General features: G+C 37.3%; 1 long non-coding RNA gene across 3 annotated transcripts in view; it reads right to left on the reverse strand.

Annotated features, from left to right (window-relative positions):
* The window catches only part of LOC131406363 (uncharacterized), a 90,627-nt gene that overhangs the window by 9,381 nt on the left and 56,016 nt on the right, over nucleotides 1-25,230 (reverse strand). For 2 of the 3 annotated variants that reach the window (XR_009220119.1, XR_009220117.1), the window contains 2 exons: nucleotides 21,013-21,114; nucleotides 14,364-14,484 (listed from right to left, as the gene is read on the reverse strand). This is a non-coding gene — a long non-coding RNA (uncharacterized LOC131406363). Of the gene's footprint in view, nucleotides 1-1,929; nucleotides 2,120-14,363; nucleotides 14,485-21,012; nucleotides 21,115-25,230 lie in introns of those variants that run through there. The other variant, XR_009220118.1, reaches the window with a different exon arrangement.

The raw sequence follows: 25,230 nt of genomic DNA on the forward strand, positions 1-25,230 counted from the left end.
AAGATTGGTTCTGAATGGAATGCAGCAACCAATAGTGGACAGCTGCACTATAGCTCCTCTCTGGGACATCCCTGAAGGATAGTGGTAAATGGGAATCCACTCAGTATGAAGAATTTCAGGCAGTATACCTCATTGTTCACTTAAATGGCTAGATTTTGATTATTTACTGATTTACGGACTGTAACTAATGGTATAGATTGATAGTATGGACTTGAATGGAACATGATTGGAAAATTGGTGACAATAACATTTGGGGAAGAGGTATGTGGAGAGTCTTCCCCCAATGGACAAGACAAAAACAAAAATAAAGGCAAAAACCATCAAGATATTTGCGTTCCATGTGAATGCTCACCAAAGAATTATCTCAGCATAAGATTTCAATAGTCAACTGTATTGCATGACATGTTTGTTGATACTAGTCAGCCTCTTTCCCTAGCCAAGACTGTCACTACCCTATGAACTCATGACAAAGTGGCCATGGTGGCAGGGAAGTCACACATGGGCTCAACATCATGGGCCTCCACTCACCAATTCCCTGTGCCCAATCTGCCAACAGCAGACAATAACACTGAGTGCCTGATATGGCACCATTTCTTAGCTGTTCAGGCAGCTATCTGATAGCAGGTTGATTACATTTGACCACTTCCATCATGGAAGAGCCACTGTTTAGTCCACAGTGAAATAGAAATTTACTCTGGATAAGGATTTGCCTTCCCTGAATGCAATGCTTCTACCAAACTGACATCTGTGGCTTGTGAATGCCTTACCCACTGTCATGGTATCCCACACAGAATTGCTTGGGATTAAGAAATTCACTTCACAGCAAAAGATGTGTGGCAATGGGCCCATGCTCATGGACTTCACTGGTTTCATCATGTTCCCCACCATTCTGAAACTGCTGGCTTCATAGAATGGTAGAAGGCCTTTTGAAGACTCAATTACAGTGCCAGCTAGGCAGGTGCAATATGTTGCAGGGCTAGGGGCAAGGTTCACCAGAATGCTGTTAAAGCTCTGAATCAATGACTAATATATGGTGCTGTTTTTCTAATAGCCTGTACACACAGGTCCAAAAATAAAAGAGTTGAAATGTGAGTGGCACCACTTACTGTTACCCCCTAATTACTCAATAGCTATTTTTTTGCCTCCTGTTCTTGTGACTTTAAGCTGGAGTAACCTAGAGGTCTTATTTCCAGTGGAAAGAATGCTTCCACCAGGAGACAAAACAATAATTTCCCTGAATGGGAAGTTAAGGCAGCCAAATGGCCACTTTTAGCTCCTTATACTTCTGAATCAACAGATAAGGAAGAGAGTACTGTATGGCACGGGGTTTTTGATTACGACAACACGTCAAAGAAAAAGCATAGCAAGACATGAGTTAAAGTGGTAAAACTTTTTTTTCCAGTACTATTGCTATTAAGGAAAGACACCTCAGTATAGAACTAGGGTCAGTTCTGGTTACTGCATGGGCTAGTGGAATCTATAGACAAGGAAACTGGTGGGGGTACGTGGATGAAAAATTACTAAGAGAAAACATCAAGTGTAAAGGGATTTTGGCTAAACAGACTTACCAGGATTCTTGCTTGAGACAGAACAGGCTGAGAAGACATCCCCTGGTGGGTGGTAGAGGATGATAAACCCAATTAGATATCCAGGACAGATACGGACAATGAGGAACACTTGCTAAACTAACTTAGTTGGGTTCATGCTAAGGATTTTACAAGGAAGTACACAGGTGGGCCTAGGAGGTTTAGGAGTCTGACTAGTGCTTGGATGAGCATAGAATCTTTGTCAGTCCCCCTTCTTGTTCCAAGGGAAAATGAGACATTCTTCTTTTCTTAGAATGATATGTCCATTTCTTGTTTGGCTGCCTTTTATTCATTAATGGCCAGCTGAATCATGTGTTGAGACTTGGTAGCAGAGAGCATGCTGTTTGGTGTTAGCCATCAATCATTTATTGAGAAGGGGTTTTTATGAAAATAAAAGAAAAACAAAGAATAAAAGTTAAAAATCCAGTTTCTGATGTAGAGTTGAAGGGGGCTTATTATGAGTAACTAAATATACTTCTCTCACTGCTATCACTCAGGAAATTCCAAGGATTTAGAAGCTCTGTGCCAGAAACCTAGGAGGAAAACCAAACGTACACTTTTCATTATATCATACCATTATATAAACCTTTTCCCACTCTCTTGGTGGGCATAGGGCATTATTAGTATTTATATCCAAACACAGTTTGGGGTGGGAGATCCATTGCACATATGTGGGGTAGGAGTTCCCCAAATGGAAAAGCACATTTTGGGTGTTCATTTATTTATTCACTGAATAATACTTTCCTGAGGCATATGCTGGGGACATAAGAATGTGACAGATATAATCCCTGACCTACTATACTCCCAGTGGGTCCCATATGTGGGTTCCCAGGGGAAGCACAGATATTTAACCAAGCCTGAAGTAGTGGAGGGGATTCACAGAGCACATGGCACTTCAGAACTTCTTTGTAAAGGATAAGGTAAGGATTGCTCACACAATGGATTAGGAAGGGGTATTCCATACAAGGTAAGTGTAAGAAAAGCCATGGTGGGGAGGGAAGGGCATGGTGGGATTTTGGATCTACAAGTAATTTGACATTTATGGAGCCTGAAAGACCAGATCAGGAGCAAAGACCCAAGAGGGAGCTGGAGCCAGATCATGAAAGACCTTGAAGGCCAGAGTGAAGGGCAAGGACTGTATCCTAGGGTTCTAGGGAGCCATGGGAGGACTGTGAGCTGCAGAGGAGCAGGGGTCAGCTCTGGATATAGAAAGACCCCTCCAGGACTATCTGGTGAGTAGACTGGACGGGAAGGAAGAATGGAGACCAAGAATATAGATAGGAGTCAAGAGTGAGGGTCCATGGAGGAGGGGAGGAGGCCTGTGCTGGGGCCAAGCTGGGACACAGAGGAGGAGCTGGAGCAGAGAGAGTTTGGAATGGGAGGAACAGGGCTGAAGGGGGTAAGGAGGAGAAGAGTGTTGGCAGATGGTGGGGCCACCCCTGAGAGGGATAACCAGGGGAAAGATGCTGAGATCATTGGAAACACAGAAAGTGAGACAGGCCAGGAGGCATGCAGGAGGCCAATGGCTGCAAAGAATTGAAGCTCAAGAGAGACATCAGAGACAGGGAATGGTTAATGGCTGAAGCAATCTTGGGAGTGGATAGTGTGGGGGATCAGAATTGGCCACTCCAAAATGTATCTCTTTGCCTCGCCTTGATTATTTTTAAGAACCAAAGGCTCTAAAAGAAACTTTGACCTTCGCCCCTAACTGCCTAAAAGAATTTAAGATAAAAAGGCTGTCCCCAGGACAGGCCATCACCATAGATAACTCTACATATTGGTAGACTGTGAGGGTCCTTGCTAAGCCCATTCTTACCTACCAAACATTTGCTTTTCCATCTCCACATGAATTGCCTTCCGCCCCTTTGAAGTCCCAAACCACTACCCCCAACATCCTCCTTTGTCTTTAGCTGAAGATGATATTTAAGGTGACAGCTTTGGCCATTCTGGTGAGTTACCCAGTAATCATAATTAAAATGCCCAGAATTAAAGATAAAGAGAGAATCCTAAAAGCTGCAATAGAAAGACAAGTTACATATAAAGGAAACCCCATAAGGCTATCAGCTGACTTCTCAGCAGAAACCTTACAGATTAGAGTAGAGTGGCATGATATATTTAAAGGGCTAAAAGGAAAAAACCTACAGCCAAGAATACTCTACTGAGCAAGGTTATCATTAAAAGTGGAAGGAGAAATAAAAAGTTTCCCACACAAGCAAAAATTAAAGGAGTTTGTCACCAAGAAACAAATACTATAAGAAATGCTAAAGGGACTTATTTAAGTGGAAAAGAGAAGATCACAAATAGGATAAATTATCAATTTCCATGATAAGAGGGGAATGGATACAAATGCACAAAAAATAGGTTAGATGTGGTATCAAAAACATAAAATGTGGGAGGAGGGGGAGTTAAAGAGTAGAGCTTTCAGACAGAGGTCAAATTAAAGAGACTATCAACTTAATATAGACTGCTATATACTTAGGTTACTATATATGAACCCCATGGTAATCACATACCAGGAACCTATAATAAATACACAAAAACCTAAGAGAAAGGAAGCCAAACATAATACTAAAGAAAGCCATCAAACCAAAAGGGAAGAGAGCAAGAGAAGATGAAAGGAACAGAGAAGAACTACTAAAACACCAAGAAGAAAAAGTTAAAAAAAATGGCAGTAAGTACATACTTATAAATGGCTACTTTAAACGTTAATGGAGTAAATGCTCCAGTTAAAAGGCATAGGGTGGCTGACTGGATTAAAAAACAAGACCTATATATATGCTGCATACAAGAGACACACTTCAGATCTAAAGACACTCACAAACTGAAAGTAAAGGGATGGAAAGATACTGCATGCTAATAGCAATGAAAAGAAAGCTGGGGTACCAATACTCATATCAGGCAAAATAGACTTTAAAACAAAAACTGTAAAAAGAGACAAAGAAGGGCACTACATAACGATCAAGGGAACAATCCAACAAGAAGACATAACACTTGTAAATATCTATGCACCCAATGCAGGAGCACCTCAATACATAAAGCAATTCTTAACAGACATAAAAAGAGAAAAGATAGTAACACAATAATAGTAGGGGACTTTAACACTCCACTTACACCAATGGATAGATCATCCAAACAGAAGATCAATAAGAAAACATTGGCCTTAAATGACACACTAGAAGAGATGGACCTAGTAGATATATACAGAACATTCCATTCAAAAACTGAAGAATACACATTCTTTTCAAACGCACATGGAACGTTCTCCAGGATTCATCACATGTTAGGTCACAAAAAAGTCTACATAAATATAAGGAGATTGAAATAATACCAACCATCTTTTCTGACCACAACAGTATGAAACTAGAAATCAACTATAGGAAGAAAATCAGAAAAGCCACGAATATGTGGAGATTAAACAAAATGCTACTGAGCAATGATTGGGTCAAAGACGAAATCAACGGAGAAATAAAAAAATACCTGGAGACAAATGAAAATGAAAATACAACATGCCAGAATTTATGGGATACAGCAAAAGCGGTTCTAAGAGGGACGTTTATAGCAATACAGGCCTATCTCAACAAACAAGAAAAATCTCAAATAAAGAATCTAACAATGCACCTAAAGGAACTAGAAAAAGAATAACAAACAAAGCCTCAAATCAGTAGAAGAAGGGAAATAATAAAAATCAAAGCAGAAATAAATGAAATAGAGACTAAAAAAAAAAAAAAAAAGAAAAGAAAAAAATTAATAAAACCAAGACCTGGTTCTTTGAAAACATAAACAAAATTGACAAACCTTTAGCTAGACTCACCAAGAAAAAAAGAGAGAAGGCTCAAATAAGTAAAATCAGAAATGAAGAGGAGAAATTACAACCGACACCTCAGAAATACAAAAGATTATAAGAGAATACTATGAAAAGCTATATGCCAACCAATTTGACAATCTGGAAGAAATGGATAAATTCTTAGAATCATACAACCTTACAAAACTGGATCAAGAAGAAATAGAGAATTTGAATAGACCAATCACCAGTAAGGAGATTGAAACAGTAATCAAAAACCTCCCCAAAAATAAAAGTCCAGGACCAGACGGCTTGCCTGGTGAAGTCTACCAAACATTCAAAGAAGACTTAATACCTATCCTTCTCAAACTCTTCCAAAAAATTGAGGAGTGGTGGAAGCTCCCTAACTCATTCTACGAAGCTGACATTACCCGGATACCAAAACCTGACAAAGACAACACAAAAACAGAAAATTACAGGCCAATATCACTGATGAACATCTATGCAAAAATCCTCAATAAAATACTAGCAAATCGCATAGAACAATATATTAAAAAGATTATACACCATGATCAAGTGGGATTTATTCCAGGTATGCAGGAATGGTTCAACATTCGCAAATCAATCAACGTGATACACCACATTAGTAAAATGAAGAATAAAAATCACATGATCATCTCAATAGATGCAGAGAAAGCATTTGAAATGATACATCATCCATTTATGATAAAAACTCTGAATAAAATGGGTATAGAAGGAAAGTAGCTCAACAAAATAAAGGCCATATATGAGAAACCCACAGCTAATATCATCCTCAATGGTGAAAAACTGAAAGCTATCCCTCTAAGAACAGGAACCAGACAAGGATACCCAATCTCACCACTCCTATTTAACATAGTAGTGGAAGTCCTAGCCAGAGCAATCAGGCAAGAAAAAGAAATAAAAGGGCTCCAAGTTGGAAAGGAAGAAGTGAAACGGTCACTATTTGCAGATGACATGATTTTATATATAGAAAACCCTAAAGAGTCCACCAAAAAACTTTTAGAAGTAATAAACAAATACGATAAAGTTGCAGGATACAAAATCAATATACAAAAATCAGTTGCATTTGTATACACTTACAACAAAGTTGCAGAAAGAGAAATTAAGAATACAATCCCATTTACAATGGCAACAAAAATAATAAAATATCTGGGAATAAACTTAACCAAAGAGGTGAAAGATCTGTACACTGAAAACTACAAAACTTTTTTGAAAGAAATTGAAGACAAAAAGAAATGGAAAGATATTCCGTGCTCTTGGACTGGAAGAATTAACATAGTTAAGATGTCCATACTTCCTAAAGCAATCTATAGATTCAATGCAATCCCTATCAAAGTTCCAACAACACTTTTCACAAAAATATAACAAAGAATCCTAAAATTTATATGGAACAACAAAAGATCCCAAATAGCTAAAGGAATCCTGAGAAAAAAGAACAAAGCTGGAGGTATCACACTCCCTGATTTCAAAATATGCTACAAAGCTATAGTAACCAAAACAGCATGGTTACTGGCACAAAAACAGACACACAGATCAATGGAATAGAATCGAAAGCCCAGAAATACACCCACACATCTATGGACGGCTCATCTTCGACAAAGGAGCCAAGAACATACAATGGAGAAAGGAAAGTCTCTTCAGCAAATGGTATTGGGACAACTGGACAGCCACATGCAAAAAAATGAAAATAGACCATTACCCCCACTGTACACAAAAATTAACTGAAAATGGATTAAAGACTTGAATGTAAGACCTGAAACAATGAAACTTCTAGAAGAAAACATAGGCAGTACTTTCTTCGACATCGGTCTTAGCAACATATTTTGAAGCACCATGTCTGACCGGGCAAGAGAAACGATAGAAAAAATAAACAAATGGAACTACATGAAACTAAAAAGCTTCTGCACAGCAAAGGAAACCATCAACAAAATGAAAAGACAACCTAACAATTGGGAGAAGACATTTGCAAACCATACATATAATAAGGGTAAGGGCTTAATCTCAAATATATATAAAGAACACATGCATTTCAACCGGAAAAAAACTAATAACCCAATTAAAAAATGGGCAAAAGACTTGAACAGACATTTTTCCAAAGAAGATAAACAGATTGCCAACAGGCACATGAAATGATGTTCAGCATCATGAATTATCAGGGAAATGCAAATCAAAACTACAATGAGATATCACTTCATGCCTGTCAGAATGGTTATAATTAACAAGACAGGAAACAACATGTGTTGGAGAGGATGTGGAGAGAAGGGAACACTCATACACTGCTGGTGGGAGTGCCAACTGGTGCAGACACTATGGAAAACAGTAAGGAGGTTCCTCAAAAAATTAAGGATAGAGCTACCATACGATCCAGCTATTCCACTGCTGGGTATTTTTCCAAAGAACGTGAAAACACCAATGTGTAAAGATACATGCACCCCTCTGTTCATTGCAGCGTTTTTCACAATAGCCAAGACATGGAAGCAACCTAAGTGCCCATCCAAGGGAAGAATGGATAAAGAAGATGTGGTATATATACACAATGGAATACTACTCAGCCATAAGAAACGACGAAATCCAGCCATTTGTGACAACATGGATGGACATTGAGGGTATTATGCAAAGTGAAATAAGTCAGAGGGAGAAGGTCAAATACTGTATGATCTCACTCATTAAGCAGTAGATAATAACAACAAACAAACACATAGAGACAGAGATTGGTTTGGTGGTTTCCAGAGGGGAAGGGGGGAGGGAGGAGGGTGAAAGGGATAATTAGGCATTTGTTTGTGGTGATGGATTGTAATTAGTATTAGGGTGGTGAACATGAGAACATGATGTAATCTATGCACAAATAGAAGTATAGTGATGTACACCTGAAATTTATACAATGTTATAAACCAATGTTACCAAAATAAACCAAAAAAAAAAAATAAAGAAATGGTTTAAATGCTGAATTTTATGTTATGTAAATTTTATTTCCAAAAAAGATAAAGGCAGAGAGAGAGAGAGAAAGAGAGAAAGAGAGGAAGAGGAGGAGAGAGAGAGAGATCTATGTTGGGCCCATAGTTGTTTTGTTTTTCTTTTTTTGCCAATATTTTCCAATCAGAAAATGTCCCGCTATATATCTGAATTTCCAGCTTCTCTTGAAAAGTCAGAGCTCTTGGCAATGATAGACCCACATTCAAGCAGGGCAGCTCCCCACTGAAGCCGAAGGGTAAATTTTATTACACGTAAATTGTGCCTCAATAAACCAGATCTCCCAAAAATCCACAAAAAGGGAGGGGTTGAGTTACATGGTGTCTAAGAACAAATCAAATCTTTTTGTGATTCTGTATTCAGAGAAGAAAAGAGACCCAAGACCCAAAGAAAAAGTGAAGTAAAAAATAGGAGTGGAGTGTAATGATGTACACCTGAAATTTATACAATGTTATAAACCAATGTTACTGCAATAAAAAAACAGGAGTGGAGTGTGGTACGGGGGGTCCTCTCCTCTGTCTCTTTTTGTTTCTTTCCATTCTCTCTGTATCTGACCACCTTTCTCTTGGTTGTCTTTCAATCTCCTTCCCTTGGAGTCTCCTTTTCTTTTTAGTCTTTCTCTCCTTCCCCCTCTCTGCCTGCTTCTCATCTCTCTCTCTCTTTCAAAAAACCTAAAAAACAAAAAAAAACAGTTTTACGATTTCAGAGGGCAGCCAGTCCAGAAGATTTGTAGATGTTGACCTCAAAGCATTAACATATGGTAGAGTTAGGACAGCAGGGGCACTGCGTGGTATAACTGGTCTGCAGTTTATATAGCTGTGTTGATGGTGTTCAGAGAATTTTCTGAGTGGCCCACACAGCAACAGGCACACAAGTTATACATTCATGGTCTATTGTGGTGATTTCCTTGAAGTTTACAACACGTTGTCCCATTTCAGTTTGCAGGGCTTCAGGAAAATTGCAATTTAATTCTCAATGATTCCAAATCAGAAGGAAGAAAAATTAGAAACATTAATTTGGAGAGGTGTAGCTAGATATTGCAGGAAACTAGAAGAATTTAGGATTTTTTTCTGGACTTGCAAAATGTCCAAGACTGATTCCACAAGGGTACATTATAGTTTTCCATTGAAACATAATTTTTCTTTCCATAGTCACTACCTGTTCTATTAGAGAAAATCAAACACAGATTAATTTGTTTGCAAAGTAAGTAGTCTCATGAAACTTGGCCTGATTATTTACATAAGAGCAGCAAGTTTAATGATAAGCCACATAGATCTCTTGAGTTTGCTTTGCTGGAATTTTACATAAAGAATCTCAGATTGGAGTTTTCAATCTCAAACTTAACTCTTGAGGCTATGAATCCAAGCCAAGAATTTGTCACCAGATTTTACCTGCCATACCTATAGATTTGGATAAAAAGCTCTCTTATCAAGTTCCCGCAAATATCCTGAGATTCTGAGCCTGCCAAGAAGTACCTTCATTAGTGCTTTGTAAGGCAGGGAACAGTATAAGTCAGTTATAGGCTAGATTTTCCAAGGGGACTTTATAAGCATTGTCTCCCCAAAGTCAATCAAAGTTTCCTAAATCTGTCTGGTCATATCTGATGTGATCCACATTATTCTGTAATATGTAATATGACATTCCAGTCAACGCCTTTATATTATAACTAATGTTTCCAATTGTGCCCTGTTACAAGAACAGATTCTTATTGAACTTATGCAAATAACTATATTACCATAAAATAAGAATACTTACTAAGAGTTTTCTATTTCTAGAGGGTTCTAGTCTAGTAGTTAGAAAAAGTAATTGTTTCATCTTAGGTCACAAAGGTATACTTAAAAAATTGCTGTAAATTACACATATCTTAACAGAAAAAGGTATACATAATTCTGGAAAACTAAACTTTAAAAAAACAGTAATTTTTCAAACAAAAAGTCATAAAATTTATAATCATCCTCATTAGCTCACTCAGACCCATGGATTTAATTCTTGTGCTGCCTGAACTTGGGTTAGTAGTTTTATAAATGAATCAGCTTCTTCATTACTTCTGGAAATTCTTACTTAGTCCAGAGCATGTTCTTCAAGTCATTCAAGTGTTCCTATCATGGAGCATTCGTGTCTATAGCTGATTCTAAACACGTTCAGAGAAGAATCAAAGTCAAACAATAACTGTGAATGACAAATGACTTTAAAGGTTCAAGGTTAAATTTCTGATGTGTTTATGGAATAAGGAAAATTAGTTATTTCTACGGTATACAATGTTTTAACATTATAATAGGACAATGAGGGCATTTACCAATTTCTATGAACTTCATACAATTCTGCAATACTTACATTAGTAATATATATCCACACACAAATAACCTAAGAACATTTATCATCACTTCTTTCTTTTTTTTTGTGAGGAAGATCAGCCCTGGGCTAACATCCGATGCCAATCCTCCTCTTTTTTGCTGAGGAAGAATGGCCTTGGGCTAACATCTGTGCCCATCTTCCTGTACTTTATATGGGACGCCGCCATAGCATGCTTGACAAGCAGTGTGTTGGTGTGCGCCCGGCATCTGAACCTGTGAACCCCGGGTCGCCGAAGTGGAGCACACATACTTAACTGCTGCACCACCAGGCTGGCCTCTATCATCACCGCTTATTTGCCAATGCTTACCATGTAATATAACATACAAAATAAATCTAATTAATTTGACATCTCCTTTTTAGAAAGTAAGAGACAAATCCTTTGAGATTTTCCTGGGGCACTCTGGGAAATTTGAATGTTAGTTTGAGGTCAAAAGACTCTATTTTCAATTTGATGTTGGGAAGTTGTCAAAAGTGTTAAAAGGTTTGAATATCTGAATAAAAAGGTTCACTGTGAAACAATACTTAGTTATCCATTTACCCAAGGTGACAAAGATTCCAAGGGCAAATGCACAAAGTTATAAAAAAATCTAGCTTTTCTAATATTGATAAGATTATGTTTTGTTAAGTAATCAAAGACCTGATAAAGACAACATGAAGGAGAGGAAACTATTTTTAGACACAATATCTTGGTTTTGTGGCAAAATAATTAAAAGGTAAAGAAAAATTTTTTTACAATTTCTTTTTAAGAACTGATTAAGAATCTAAGAAAACTTTGTTGTTTTAGTAGAGAGAGAATCAAATTTGTATTTGCATCAGTGTACTATTTAATATAAGGCAAATTAAAAAAACTTATAAATAAATTAATCTAACCTGTGCCAGCTTTGATGACACAAGATTCTTTTTGCAAGATTTCTTTCTCATAAACATTCTATACTTTAAAACATACATATTTATATATAGCCATTCAGTTTTTGTCTTTATCTTCGTTTTCATTCTGAAACAATGAATTGTTCTACATTAGGATAAAGATACTCTCTTTTACCCTTAACAAAAACATCCTTCATATCTTTCCTTATCAATAACAGATCTTAATTTTCTTGTATACAGAGTTAGTTTTTCTTTACAGTTTTTATTCCTAGTACTATCATTTACAAATATTGATTAGAATTTTTTTATTAGGGACTGCTATTTATTTATTTATTTATTAATTATTATTTTTTTAATTTTTTGTTTATTGCAGTAACAGTGTTTATAACATTGTATAAATTTCAGGTGTACGTCATTATACTTCTATTTCTGCATAGATTACATCATGTTCACCACCCAAATACTAATTACAACCCATCACCACACACATGTGCCTAACTATCCCTTTCGCCCTCCTCCCTCCCCATTTCCCCTCTGGTAACCACTAATCCAATCTCTGTCTCTATGTGTTTGTTTATTGTTGTTATTATCTACTACTTAGTGAAGGAAATCATACGGTATTTGACCTTCTCCCTCTGACTTATTTCACTTTGCATAATACCCTCAATGTCCATCCATGTTGTCACAAATGGCTGGATTTCATCGTTTCTTATGGCTGAGTAATATTCCATTGTGTATATATACCACATCTTCTTTATCCATTCGTCCCTTGATGGGCACTTAGGTTGCTTCCAAGTCTTGGCTATTGTGAATAACGTTGCAATGAACACAGGGGAGCATGTATTTTTTAACCATTAGTAGCCTTTCTTTTATGGAGTAAAACAGGAAGTATGCAATTTTTAACTGACTGCCACATACTATCATTTTGTAGAAAATTTATAGATATATCATTTCATAATTTTCTAGAGGTATATGCCTTTTCTTGGTACAGATATCATGTTTATTAATAGACCCAAACATATTTAATTTCTCTATGCTATACTTAAAAAAGAAGACAAAAGACATAAATTTATGTTCAGCAATTAATATTTCAATATTTTACCTTATGTGGAAATGATCTTGATTTTCAATGAGTATCCATTATTTATATTACCTTAGTATAGCTTTAAGGTTTCAGGTTATCAGAAAGATTTGTGGAACTATATTCATGCAGACATAATATAAAACGTGATTATTACTGAAAAGTTAATTTATAAATTTCTATACCACATACATCTGTTTAATTCACTTGTTCTTACTACCATGCTTGATATGTATCAAGCAACTCATTTTTAATTTGCTTTTTTTCTTGAGGTTAGATTTACAGTTATAATCTTAAACACCTGGTAGAGATAACATAAGCTTGTTTAAGTAGTAAACCTAGATGGAAAAAAAAATTATGTTTACAATATACTTATGTTGACAACTCTGAAGATATATCTGTTTTTATTTTACCATCAGTTTTTAAAACTAGCTTTATTTTTCAATAATTATTCCAGGTAAAGGGAACTTTAAAAAATTGGATTTTGTCTACATTTCTGGGAGTTTTAGGAATATTTAATTTACAGAACCCCTCATTTATCTTTAAGCCAATTTGAATAGAACTCCTTTAAGTGGTTTTATAAATTAATTTATAAATATCATCCAGAGGTCAAATATGTCACATATACCTAACTAAATGGATATATACATGGATATATACATACAAACAGATACATACATAAACTTTCAGAGAAATGCAAAAATGTAGATTTCATTCTAAAATTTTAGTCCTGACAATAAAATACAGTAGTACAATCTCACTTGTTTTTTACCACTTTATATTTACATTTGAACTGTGCTGCTGGCAAATGGGACAAATTAAGGTTACCTGTTTACCAATATTTGTGGAGAAACTTTTAAGATTTTCTTTTGCCCTTACATGTAATCTGATGGAGGCTGTGGACTAAATTTTAGGGTAGTGACTGAGTAGACATCTAGCAGCTGTTTGGATGTCTTTAAACCCACGTGAGTTGACAAACATCCAGATCTGTTTCTAAATAACTTTTTTTTTTCTCTTTTCATTCTCAGGTAGTTGCTTTGGGGGTCCTTTTAGTCCCTTGATAGCCCTCAATGGAGGGTAGGGAACCTAAGGTTCTAGTGACAGAGGGAGCTGAGGGACTGAAGTGGGAAGGGAAAATTCTGGCTGATGAACAGAGGGACAGTGGAGGTAGTTGTCTGAAGGAGGTCATATAAAGGATTCATAGAGACTGGAGGAAAGATCCAAAATAGTAAAAGGAGGAAGGAAAAGCAGAATGATGAGAAGGGAGAAATTTTAGAGGAGTAAATTTCGGAAGACCATGTTTCCCAAAAAGGCCAATGACTTTCCAAATTATCCTTAATAAAATAATGCCAACAGGTAAAGAAGCAGACAGAATTGGTGGAGCATGTAGTCAGCAGGGGTTCAAGAAGTGAATTTTCAGTTCACTGAGAAGCTCTCATGTTCTTAACTAGTGGTATTATATACTTATGAACAGAGAAACTTGGGACTCGAACACAGCTTGCGCTCATCTGGGACTGTAACCCAGTTTCTTAGAGAGAAATATTAGACTCTAACCCACCTCTCCTTGTCTGGGACTCTAACCTATCTTCTAGAGCATGCTCGAAATCTTGTGAACCCAAATCTAACCATAGCAGCTTCAAGGGTCGTTTAACTGGACCAATATTTTAGGAGTTGAACTCACCAAAGGATCCTTGATCAACCAAGAGCGAAGATGAAAGTTTCAAGGGTACACAGTTAGGGTTCTGGGCGAGGATTCCAGGGCTCCAAAGAAGAATCAGATCTATCCAATTGTGGCGTTATAACTGTCAAAGAAAAAACAGAGTTTTAAAGGGGGAAAGAGATTTTCTTCAGAATATTGCAATAGAGGAAAAAAGATCTCAGTATAGAAACAGGTTCAAATCCAAATATAGCATTTGCAGGTGGTAATTTGTATCCAGGAAGGCTGATGGATCTCAGTGGTTGGAAATTTCCTAGGAGAAAACATAAAGGGTAATGGGGATTTTGGCTAAATTAATCTAACAGAGTTCTTGCCGAGGACAGGCCAAATTGTTCAGACATCACCTGGTGGATGATGGAGGATGTGACATTTGATTAGATATGAGGGTGATCAGACAAAAAAGATGAAAGACCATAGCTCAACTGACTTATCAGGATTCTTGCTAAGGATTTTGCAAGGAAGTACACAGATAGGCATTGGAGAAGGTTCAGGAACTTTTAACAAATATTTGGTGAAGAAAGAATCTGCATCATTACCAAAGGGAAACTTGGCAACTAATCAACAATAGAAGTAAGAAAGAGTATATCTGTAATACATGATATCCCTTAGAGTTTCTCTTATTATTACCATTCCCTATGATTAAGGTCAAAGGAAAATTACAACAACCCAACCCAAGCAGAACTAGTAACAGCCCAGACCCTTCAGAAATGAAGGTTTGGGTCACCTCACCAGGTAAAGAACCAAGACATGCGGAGATGCTTGCTGAAGCAAAGGGAACACATTACAGTAGTAGCAGAAGGTAGTTATAAATGTCAACTACTATCATATGACCAGTTACAAAAGGAGGGTTGTAATTGTCATGAGTATTTCCTCCTTATTTTGTTATGAATATATTTGCGTATACATATATACATTAAAAAAGTCTTAGTTTTGTGTCCTCTTATTTCCTTATGATGTAATATGAGACATATTGACATTATATCATAGTATTTCAGTATTATTAATTTTATGTTACTATTTCTTCAGCAATATCTAGGAGAATAGTAAACATCACTCAAGAATTTTACCTCCTTTTCTGGGAAAGAGACTAGTGTGTTTTTGGTAGTATGCAGAGTTCTTATAGTAAATATCCTCTTTATCTATCTATCTGTCTGTCTGTCTATCTATCTATCTATCCATCCATCCATCCATTCATCCATCTACTATAAGTTCTGTTTTTCTGGAGAAGTCTGACTAATATAGATTTTGGAACAGAAAATAGTTTTAAAGACCAGAATTTTAGACTAGTTTTCTTAATTGGTTCTGGGAATTCTGGAATTGCTGTCTAATTTGATTAGATTTAAAGATGCTAATGACTCATTTCTAGTAGTAAACAGAGCACTACTTTGTAATGGTGTGAACTGTTTATAGATACACAAAATATCTACATTGGAGATTCCTTATCAAACATTTATAAGAAGCAAGGAGCTAAGTAACTTATTATATGATACTTTTGCACAGTTTTGGAAAACTAAGGAATATAATGACATTTGTAGATTCCTCCTAATGTTGCTGGACAAAGTAGTGAAACAAAAAGATGAGCTTAGAATTAAGTTGTCACCTCAAGCATTGCATCAATGACCTAAAAACTTCTTGAGGAAGAGACTTATCTCCCTTCAGAGCTGAAACTGCTACACATCAATCTACAATTGGATGAATTTTAACAAGACCAATTCCCAGACTTCTAGGGTGTCTGCTATAAAATCTAGGGCATTTTTTGGTGAGATACTGTATGTGGGGATTGGATATGTGGGAAAATCGTGGTGAAGCTGAGACATCAATTCAATAAATTGTGATGAGTCTTCCTCATCAATGGAAGTTTCTCACCACCCACAGTGGATGTAGCCTCTCCAACACCATTGGCAGTGGCATCCCCACCCCAAGCAGTAGCAGCCTTCCAGTCCACAGTGGTATCAGGCTTACTACCTCTGTCTGAGAGGATTAACCCTAAATTGCCTGAGAAAATGGTAATGGCCTCTCCTGAGGCAGTTGCCACCTATGACTAGACACAAGTCCCAGCAGGCCACTAAAGGTGAGGTGTATAACATGTTCTAGAGGAAGCGTGCTACATTTCAAAGAATTACTTAAGTTTCTAATTTATATAAGCAGAAATATATGGAATATGACTGGAAATGGATATTAAGGGTGTGGGATAATGGTGGAAAGAACATAAAGTTGGATCAGCTGAATTTATTGATTTGGGTCCATGAAACAGAGATTCTGTATTTAATATTGCAGCTCAGGTTCTTGGAAAAGGCTCTAACAGTTTATTGGGAGGGTTAACTGAAACATAGTTCAAAATTTGGCTCACCATGTGTGAAATGGACAAACTCAAACTCCCTTAGTTTAATGTGGAGGAAGGTATTCAAAAGCTTAGGACCATAGGAATGTTAGAGTGTATTTGTCATTTAAGACTTATCCACACTGGGAGGGTCCAGAAGACACATCTTTCATCAATATATTGCTAAATAAATTTGAAAGAGCAGCCCTATTTCTTTGATGAGCTGTGTGATTTCTATTCTCTGTAGGCCCGAACTTATGGTGGGACCCACAGCCACCTAATTGGAAAATCAAACGCAGTTCAAATAATTGGATCCTGGGGTGGCAGTGACCATGTGTCAGTTGTAGCTACTATACTGGATAACAGAGACAAAGCAGCAATCAGAATATTCTGACTAACAGAGACCCATGACATTGGCTAGTTAATGATGCATTCCTAGAAAGAGGAAGAGATAGGACGCCTACTAAAATCTTACTCTCTCTCTCTCTCTCTATATATATATAAGCAGAAAAGGTCTAGGTCAAGTAAACAAAAGTGTAGGTTGAATTATAAAACTAGGGAGTCACAGCCCCTCAATCAATTCCCCGACTTGAGCCAATTTACAGACCCAGAACTCCTTGAATGAAGAGAGACTATGTCCCCTTGAGGAAGGACCCTATTTCATTAACAAAAATTTAGTGTTGACCTTTCTCTCAGCCTTCTCCAACGAGACTATGGGCTTTTACCAAGGTAACAGTGAATTGGGGGAAGGATATAATCACACATTTCAGGGACTACTTGGGCACTGGCTCTGATCTAACATTTTTTTCAGGAGACCTGAAAAGTCACTATGGCCTTCCAGTCATAACAGGGGCTTTTGGGGGGTCGGATGATCAATGGAGTTTTATGGAGGTTCATCTACAGTGGGTATGGAGGTCCCTCTAATCCATGCTCTGATTATTTCCCAGATCTAGAATGTATTATTACAACAGTGATATGTAGAAGCTGGCAGAATCTCCTAATTGGTTCCCTAATCTGTGGAGTGTTGGCTATTATGGTGCAAAAGGCCATATGGAAGCCATTTGATCTGACTCTACCCAGTAGAATTAATCAAAAGCAATACCACGTTCTTGGAGGAATTGCAAAGATTTGGGCCACCATTAATGACTTGAAAGGTGATTCCCTTACATCTCCCAAAACTCTTCTATTTGATCTATGCAAAGGACATACAGCTCTTGGAGAATAACAGTGGATTAAGGAAATCTTACCAAAGGATATCCTAACTTCAGTTGCTGTATTAGATGTAGTTTCACTGTTTGAGCAAATTCACACATCCCCTAGTACTTGAGAAGCAGCTATTGGTCTGGAACATGCATTATCTCCATACCTGTACATAAGACCCAACAGAAGCAGTTTCCTTTCAGGTGGCAAGACCTGCAATATACCTTCACTGTTCTACTTCAGGGGTATATCAATTATCCAGCCCTATTTAGTTTTCAGGGTCTTGATCACCTTTCCCTTATACAAGATATCATACTGATCCATTACATTGAAACATTATGCTGAATTAACCTAGTGAGCAGGAATAGGAACTTCTCTAGACTTATTAGTAAGACATTTGCATGTGAGGGTGGGAAATAAATTCAAATAAAATTCAGGGGTCTTCTACCTGAGAGAAATTTCTAGGGGCCTAAGGTGTGGGGCATGTCCAGATACCCGTTTCAAGGTGAACAATTAGTTGTTGCATCTGACCCCTCCTACAACAAAGAGGCACAATGGCTGTTAAGCCTGTTTGGATTTTGGAGGCAACATATTCCACATTTAGGTTTATTATTCTGGCCTATTTATCGAATAACCTGAAAAGCTGCTAGGTTTGAGTAGGGCCCAGAATGAGAGAAGGCTCTGCAACATATCCAGACTGTTGTTCAAGCTGCCCCGCCACGTGGGCCATATATTCCAAGAGACCCAATGGTTTCTGAAGATTCACTGGCAGATAGGGTTGCTTTCTGGAGCCTTGGCATGCCCTATAATTGAGTCACAGTGCACGCATTGAGGTTTTTAGAGCGTCTTGCTATTATTCTCAGGTAACTATTCTCCTTTTGAGAACAAATCTTGACCTGCCACTAGGTCTTAGCAGAGATTGAATGCTTGACCATGGGCTACCAAGTTACCACATTACCTGAGCTGCCATCATGAACTGTACATTTTCTCACCTACTGAGGCTTAAAGATGAGAATGCACATTGATACCCTATCATGAATCAAAAGTGGTATATCCATTATTGGGCTCAGTCAGTATCCAAAGGCATAAGCATGTTACAATTCAGAAATGCCCATTGTTCTTACTCCTGCTACACTGCCTTCTCACTCCCAGCCCACACCTATAGTCTGATAGGGATCTCCCTAAGATCAGTTGACAGTGGAAGAAAAAATTAGCCTGGTGTACAGATGGTTCTGCATGATATGCAGGCACCCTTGAGGGTGAAGAGCTGTAGCACTCTACCCCCTTTCTGGGATATCCCTGAAGGACAGTAGTGAAGGGAAATCCTCCTAGTTGGCAGAACTTTATGCAGGGCACCTAATTGTTCACGTTGCTTGGAAGGATAAATAGCCAACATGGAATTATACATTTATTCATGGGCTGTAGCCAATGCTTTGACTTGATGGTCAGGGACTTGAAAGGAACATGACTGGAAAACCAGTGACAATTCAACTTAGGGAAGAGGCATGTGAATAGACTTCTCTCACTGGGTAAAAATTAATGAATATATTTGTATCTATGTGAATGCTCAGCAAAGAGTGACAGCAGAGAGGGAGATTTCAATAATTAAGTGGATAGGATCACATGTTCTGTGGATACCAGTCAGCCTCTTTGCCAAGGCACCTCTGTTATAGCCCAAAGGGCTCATGAACAAGGTAACCATAATGGCAATAATGGAGGTTACGCATGGGATCAGAAACATGGATTTCCACTCACCAATGCCAAGTGCCCAGTCTGCCAGCAGCAGATAGCAACACTGAGTCCCTGATATGGCACCTTTCTTCAGGGTGTTCAGCCAGCTATATGATGACAGGTTAATTAGACTGGACTGCTTCTATCATAAAAAGAGTAGCATTTTGTCCTTTCTGGAATACACACTGACTCTGGATACAGATTTGCTTTATGTGCATGCAATGCTTCTGCCAAAGCTACCATCTGTGGAGTTTTAGAATGCCTTATCCACTGTCATGATATTCCACACAACATTCCTTGGAATTAAGGACCTCACTTTATAGTACAGCAATGGTCCCATGCTCATGCAATTTACTGATCTCACCATGTTTCTTACCATCCTTAAACAGCTGGCATCACAGAATGGTGGGAGGGCCTATTGAAGACTCAGTTACAGTACCAGCTAGGTGCAAATATATCGAAGTGCTGTGGAAAGTTTCTCCAGAAGGCTGTATATTCTTTGAATTAGCATCTAATATATGGTGCTTTTTAAAAAATTGCCAAGATTCACAGATCCCACAGTCAAGGGGTGGAAATGCAAGGGACCTCACTCAATATTTCCCCTAGTACCCACTAGTAACATTTTTCCTTCCTCTTCCTGTGACTTTATGCTCTGCCAACCTAGAGGTCTTTGTTCCAGAGGAAGTAATGCTTCCACTGGGAGACAAACCATGGTTTTCCTGAACTGAAGTAAACACTAGCACTTGGCCACACTGGTCTCCTCTTGCCTTTGAATCAACAGGCAAAGCAAGGAATTATTGTACTGGCTGGGGTTATTTTTATATGTACCATCAAAGGAAAACTATAGTTGAAAAATAGTTAAAGCTGGAAAATCAGATTTATTCAGGACAATTGTAATAGTGGAAAAGAGACTTCAGTATAGAACCTTGCTCAATTCCCAATACAGCATGGACAAGAGGGAATTTATAACCAAGAGACCTGGTGGAGGCCGGTGAATGTAATAATACGAAGTAGAAACATCAAGGGTAACAGAAATCCTGGCTACACCAATCTAACAGGATTCTTGCTGAAAAAAAGCCAGGCTAATTATATATCACCAGTTGAATCGCAAAGGAGGAGAAACTTGATTAGATAATGGAGGGTGATGAGACATGGAGTGTGAGGGACTCTTGTTAATCTGATTTAGCAGGGTTCTTGATAAGGATTTTAGAAGAAGGGTCACAGATGGGTCTAGGAGAAGTTTCAGGAGTCTGACTAAAGTTTGGTCAAGCACAGATTCTTTGTCAGTCCCCCATCTAGTTCAACAAAAGAGACATTCTTCTTTCCCTGTGAAAAATATAATTCAATTTTTTGTTCAATTACCTTTTAATCTTTAATGATCTGCTGAATTATCCCTTGAGACTTGGTAATAGAGGATATTTGCTGGATAGTGCTCACCATCAGGCATTTAATGAGGAATATTTTCTTTGAAAGTAAAAGAAAAACAAAAATTAATGTTGAAAACCAAATTTTTGATTCCAGCCAGCAGTGAGGCAAGAAGATTTCTAGATTTTCTGCTCAAAGCATCTTTATTTGGTGGACTGAGGATAGCAGTGACATCCAATTGATTTCCTGGTTTGAAGTTTGAATGTCTATGGTGATGGCACACTGTGGTGATGGGTTCTGATTAACTCTGTGTGGCTGACTGGGCAGCAGGCCTGAAGGTTGCCCATACATGTTCTATTGCAGTGATTTCCTTGAATTTTCTTTAGCATGTCATTCAGCTTATGTTTGGAGAGCTTTGGTATTAGTGCCATTTTACTTCTCAATCATTCAAGTCAGAAAGCAGAAAAATTGGAAATGTTAATTTGGAGAGTTGTAGCCAGATATTGGAAGAAACTAGAAGAATAGAAGATTTGCCAACGACTGACAAAATGTGCGAGATGGAGCCCACAAAGGTACGTTATAGTTTTCCATCAAAACATAAATTTTCTCTGTAAAATACCAATGTTTCTATCAGAGATAATCTAAGTAAAACTAATTTTCTTTATTGAGGTAACATTGGTTTATAACATTATATAAATTTCAGACGTACATAATTATCTTTTTCTGTATAGGTTTCATCATGTTCACCCCCCAAAGACTAATTACCGTCTATCACCACACACATGTGCCTAATCACCCCTTTTACCTTCCTTCTTCCTCCCTTCCCCTCTGGTAACCGCCAATCCAATCTCTGTCTCTATGTATTTGTTTGTTGTTTTTTCATCTTCTATTTATGAGTGAGATCATACAGTAGTTGACTTTCTCTTTCTGACTTATTTCACTTAGCATGATACCCTCGAGCTCCATCCATGTTGTCACAAATGGCAAGATTTCATCTTTTTTTATGGCTGAGTAGTATTCCATTGTGTATATATACCACATCTTCTTTATCCATTTGTCTCTTGATGGGCACCTACCTTTCTTCCAAGGCTTGGCTATCATGAATCATGCTGCAGTGAACATAGGGGTGCATATATCTTTATGCATTCATGTTTTCACGTTCTTTGGATAGTGGTGGAATAGCTGGATTGTAATGGATTAAAGACATGAATGTAAGCCCTGAAACTATAAAACTTCTAGAAGAAAACATAGGTAGTATGCTCTTTGACATTGGTCTTAGCAGCATATATTCAAGTACCATGGCTGACCAGGCAAGGAAAACAATAGAAAAAATAAACAAATGGAACTACATCAAACTAAAAGCCTTCTGCACTGCAAAGGAAAACATAAAACAAAAAGACAACCCAACAATTGGGAGAAGATATATGCAATCCACATATCTGATAAGGGGTTAGTGTCCAAAATATATAAAGAACTCATATATCTCAACAACAAAAAACCTAAAAATCCAATTAAAAAATGGGCAAAAGATCTGAACAGAAATTTTCCCAAAGATATACAGATGGCCAACAGAAACATAAAAGATGTTCCCTAATTATTAGGGAAATGCAAATCAAAACTACAATGATATTATCACCTCATGCCCATCAGAATGGCTATCATTAACAAGGCAAGACATAACAAGTATTGGAAAGGATGTGGAGAAAAAGGAACTCTCATACACTGCTGGTGGGTGTGCAAACTGGTGCAGTCACTAAGGAAAAAAGTATGGAGATTCCTCAAAAAAATTAAGACTAATTTGTTTACAAAATACACCTAGTATCATGAAATGGGGTCTTATTATTTATGTGCAGCAAGAATAATCACTGACGACATAAGCCTTTGCTGGAACTTTTCATACGGAAGCTCAGATGGGAGTTTTCAAACCTCTTAAGGCTAAGAAGTCAACTCAAGAACTTGCCACAGATTTTGCCTACAATAGCTATAGATTTGAGTAAATTGCTCTCTTCTCAAGGTCCCCAAAATATCCTGACTTTCCTGGGGGTGCTAGGAAGTGACCTTCTTCACTCACCTTAATGGGAGGAACCCTATAAGCCAGTTGTAGACCAGTTTTTCCAGGGGAATTTATAATTATTAGCTCCTTAAAGTCAACCTTAGTTTCTTAAAACTGTCTGGTCAAATATGATCATGTACATCAGTCTTAAATATGACATTCCAATCAAAGCCTTGGTTATATGCCCAATGTTTCCAATTGTGTCATGTTACAAGAGCAGTTCTTCTTTAGCCTATGCAAATAACTATATTGCCATAAAAATGAGAATATTCAATAAGAGTTTTTGAATTCTGCAGGAATCAGTTAGGGAGAAAAAGAAACTATTGCATCTTTGTTTAGAAAAATGTACTTTAGCAAATTCCTAAATGTTACACCTAGCTATAAAAGAAAAAGATTTCTTTAATTTAGAAAACAAAACATTTAAAAAAAAACAACGTTTCAAACAAAAATATAATTATAATCATTCTCATCAGTTTATTCAGCATTTAGAATTTATCCTTATTCTGTTTGATCTTGGTTTAACAGTTTTATCAATCCATCAGTGTCTTTATTTGTTCTGGAAAATTCTTACTCATTCCAGAAGCATGGTCTCAAAGTTACTGAAGTGAAGTCACCAGGGAGCATTTCCCCCTGTTACTGATTATCAACACTTTCAGAAAATAATCAAAGCAAAACAATAACTGTCTGTCAATGACAAGTGACTTAAAATGGCCATGGCTAAATTCTGATGAAAGCTCATTGAAAAAAGAAAATTAATTATTTCTGTGGCATACAACATTTTAACATAATAACCAGACAATGAGATTATTGAAAGATTTCTATGAAGTACGTGATTGTTAATTTTATGGGTTAACTTGACTTGGCTAAGGGAATTCCATATAGCTGGTAAAACATTATTTCTTGATGTGTCTGTGAGGGTATTTCTAGAAGGGAGTAGATTCAGTAGACTAAATTTGATTTGATTCAGTACATTTGAGCTAATTATTGAACTTTAATGCAAATACATTCTTATGTAGTACATTTAGCATATTTGATTCAGTAGACTGATTAAAGAGATTCACCCTCATCAATGTGGGCAGGCATCACCTAATCCAAACAGAGGTCAACAATAGAATAAAAAACAAAGGAAAAGCAATTATCTTTCCTCTCCTAGAGCTCTCCTAGAGCTGTCCATCATTTCCTGCCCTCGGACATCAATGCTCCTAGTTCTTGGTCTTTTGGACTCTGGGTCTTAAACCAGTAGCCCCCTGGGTCTCAAGCTTTCAGACTTAGATGGAATTATTCTTCCAGCTTTCCTACTTCTTCAGATTGCAGATGGCAGATTATGGGACTTCTTGGCCTCCCTAAATGCCTGAGCTAATTCCTATAATAAATTTTCTCTTAAATCCATTTAATTATCTATCTATCCATCCATCATCTATCTATCATCTGTCTGTCTATCTATCTATCTTAATATATATATAAATAAATGTGCATATCTAAATTTGTCTAAATATATATATGTGTGTGTGTGTGCGTGCACCCTATTGGTTCTAGTTGAGAATGTGTTTTCTGAATTGCTTCTGGCGTTGCTGAAATTGACTTTCTAATATCATTAGATTAAAGGATACTGATGACTTTGTTTTCAGCATTAAACAGAGCACTCATTCATGGTGAAAATTATTGTTACAGATATGCCAAATATTTGCATTGAATATTTCTAATCGATCACTTATAAGAAGCAAGGAGACAAGTAACTGCTTATGATACTTTTGAACATTTTCGGAGTACTTAGAAATATAATAACATTGGTTGGTCCCTCCCTATGCTGCTAGAAAAAGTAGTAGAAGAAGTGGATAAAGTCAGGGATTGGAAAACTCAGCTCAAGGGTTGCATAAATTACATAAGAGCTTCTAGGTGTACCCTGAGGGAGAGATTTACCTCCTGTGAAGGCTGCAGAAAATCAACTGTGATTGGCTGAATTTCAATGCAAGTTAAACTTCAATACTCCTGGGGTGTCTACTGTTAAACTGAGGACATTGATTGAGAAAGGAATCCTGTACTGTGCAATAGGGACATGTGGGAAGACCTGAAGAAGCTGAGAACATTGAGCCAGCAAATTCTAATGAGTCTTCTTTGCCAATGGAAGTAGTCTCCTTAACACCGGTGGCAGCAGCATCACC

This window comes from Diceros bicornis, chromosome 5 (genome assembly GCF_020826845.1).
Source record: "Diceros bicornis minor isolate mBicDic1 chromosome 5, mDicBic1.mat.cur, whole genome shotgun sequence".
In the NCBI taxonomy this organism is placed as follows: Eukaryota; Metazoa; Chordata; class Mammalia; order Perissodactyla; family Rhinocerotidae; genus Diceros; species Diceros bicornis.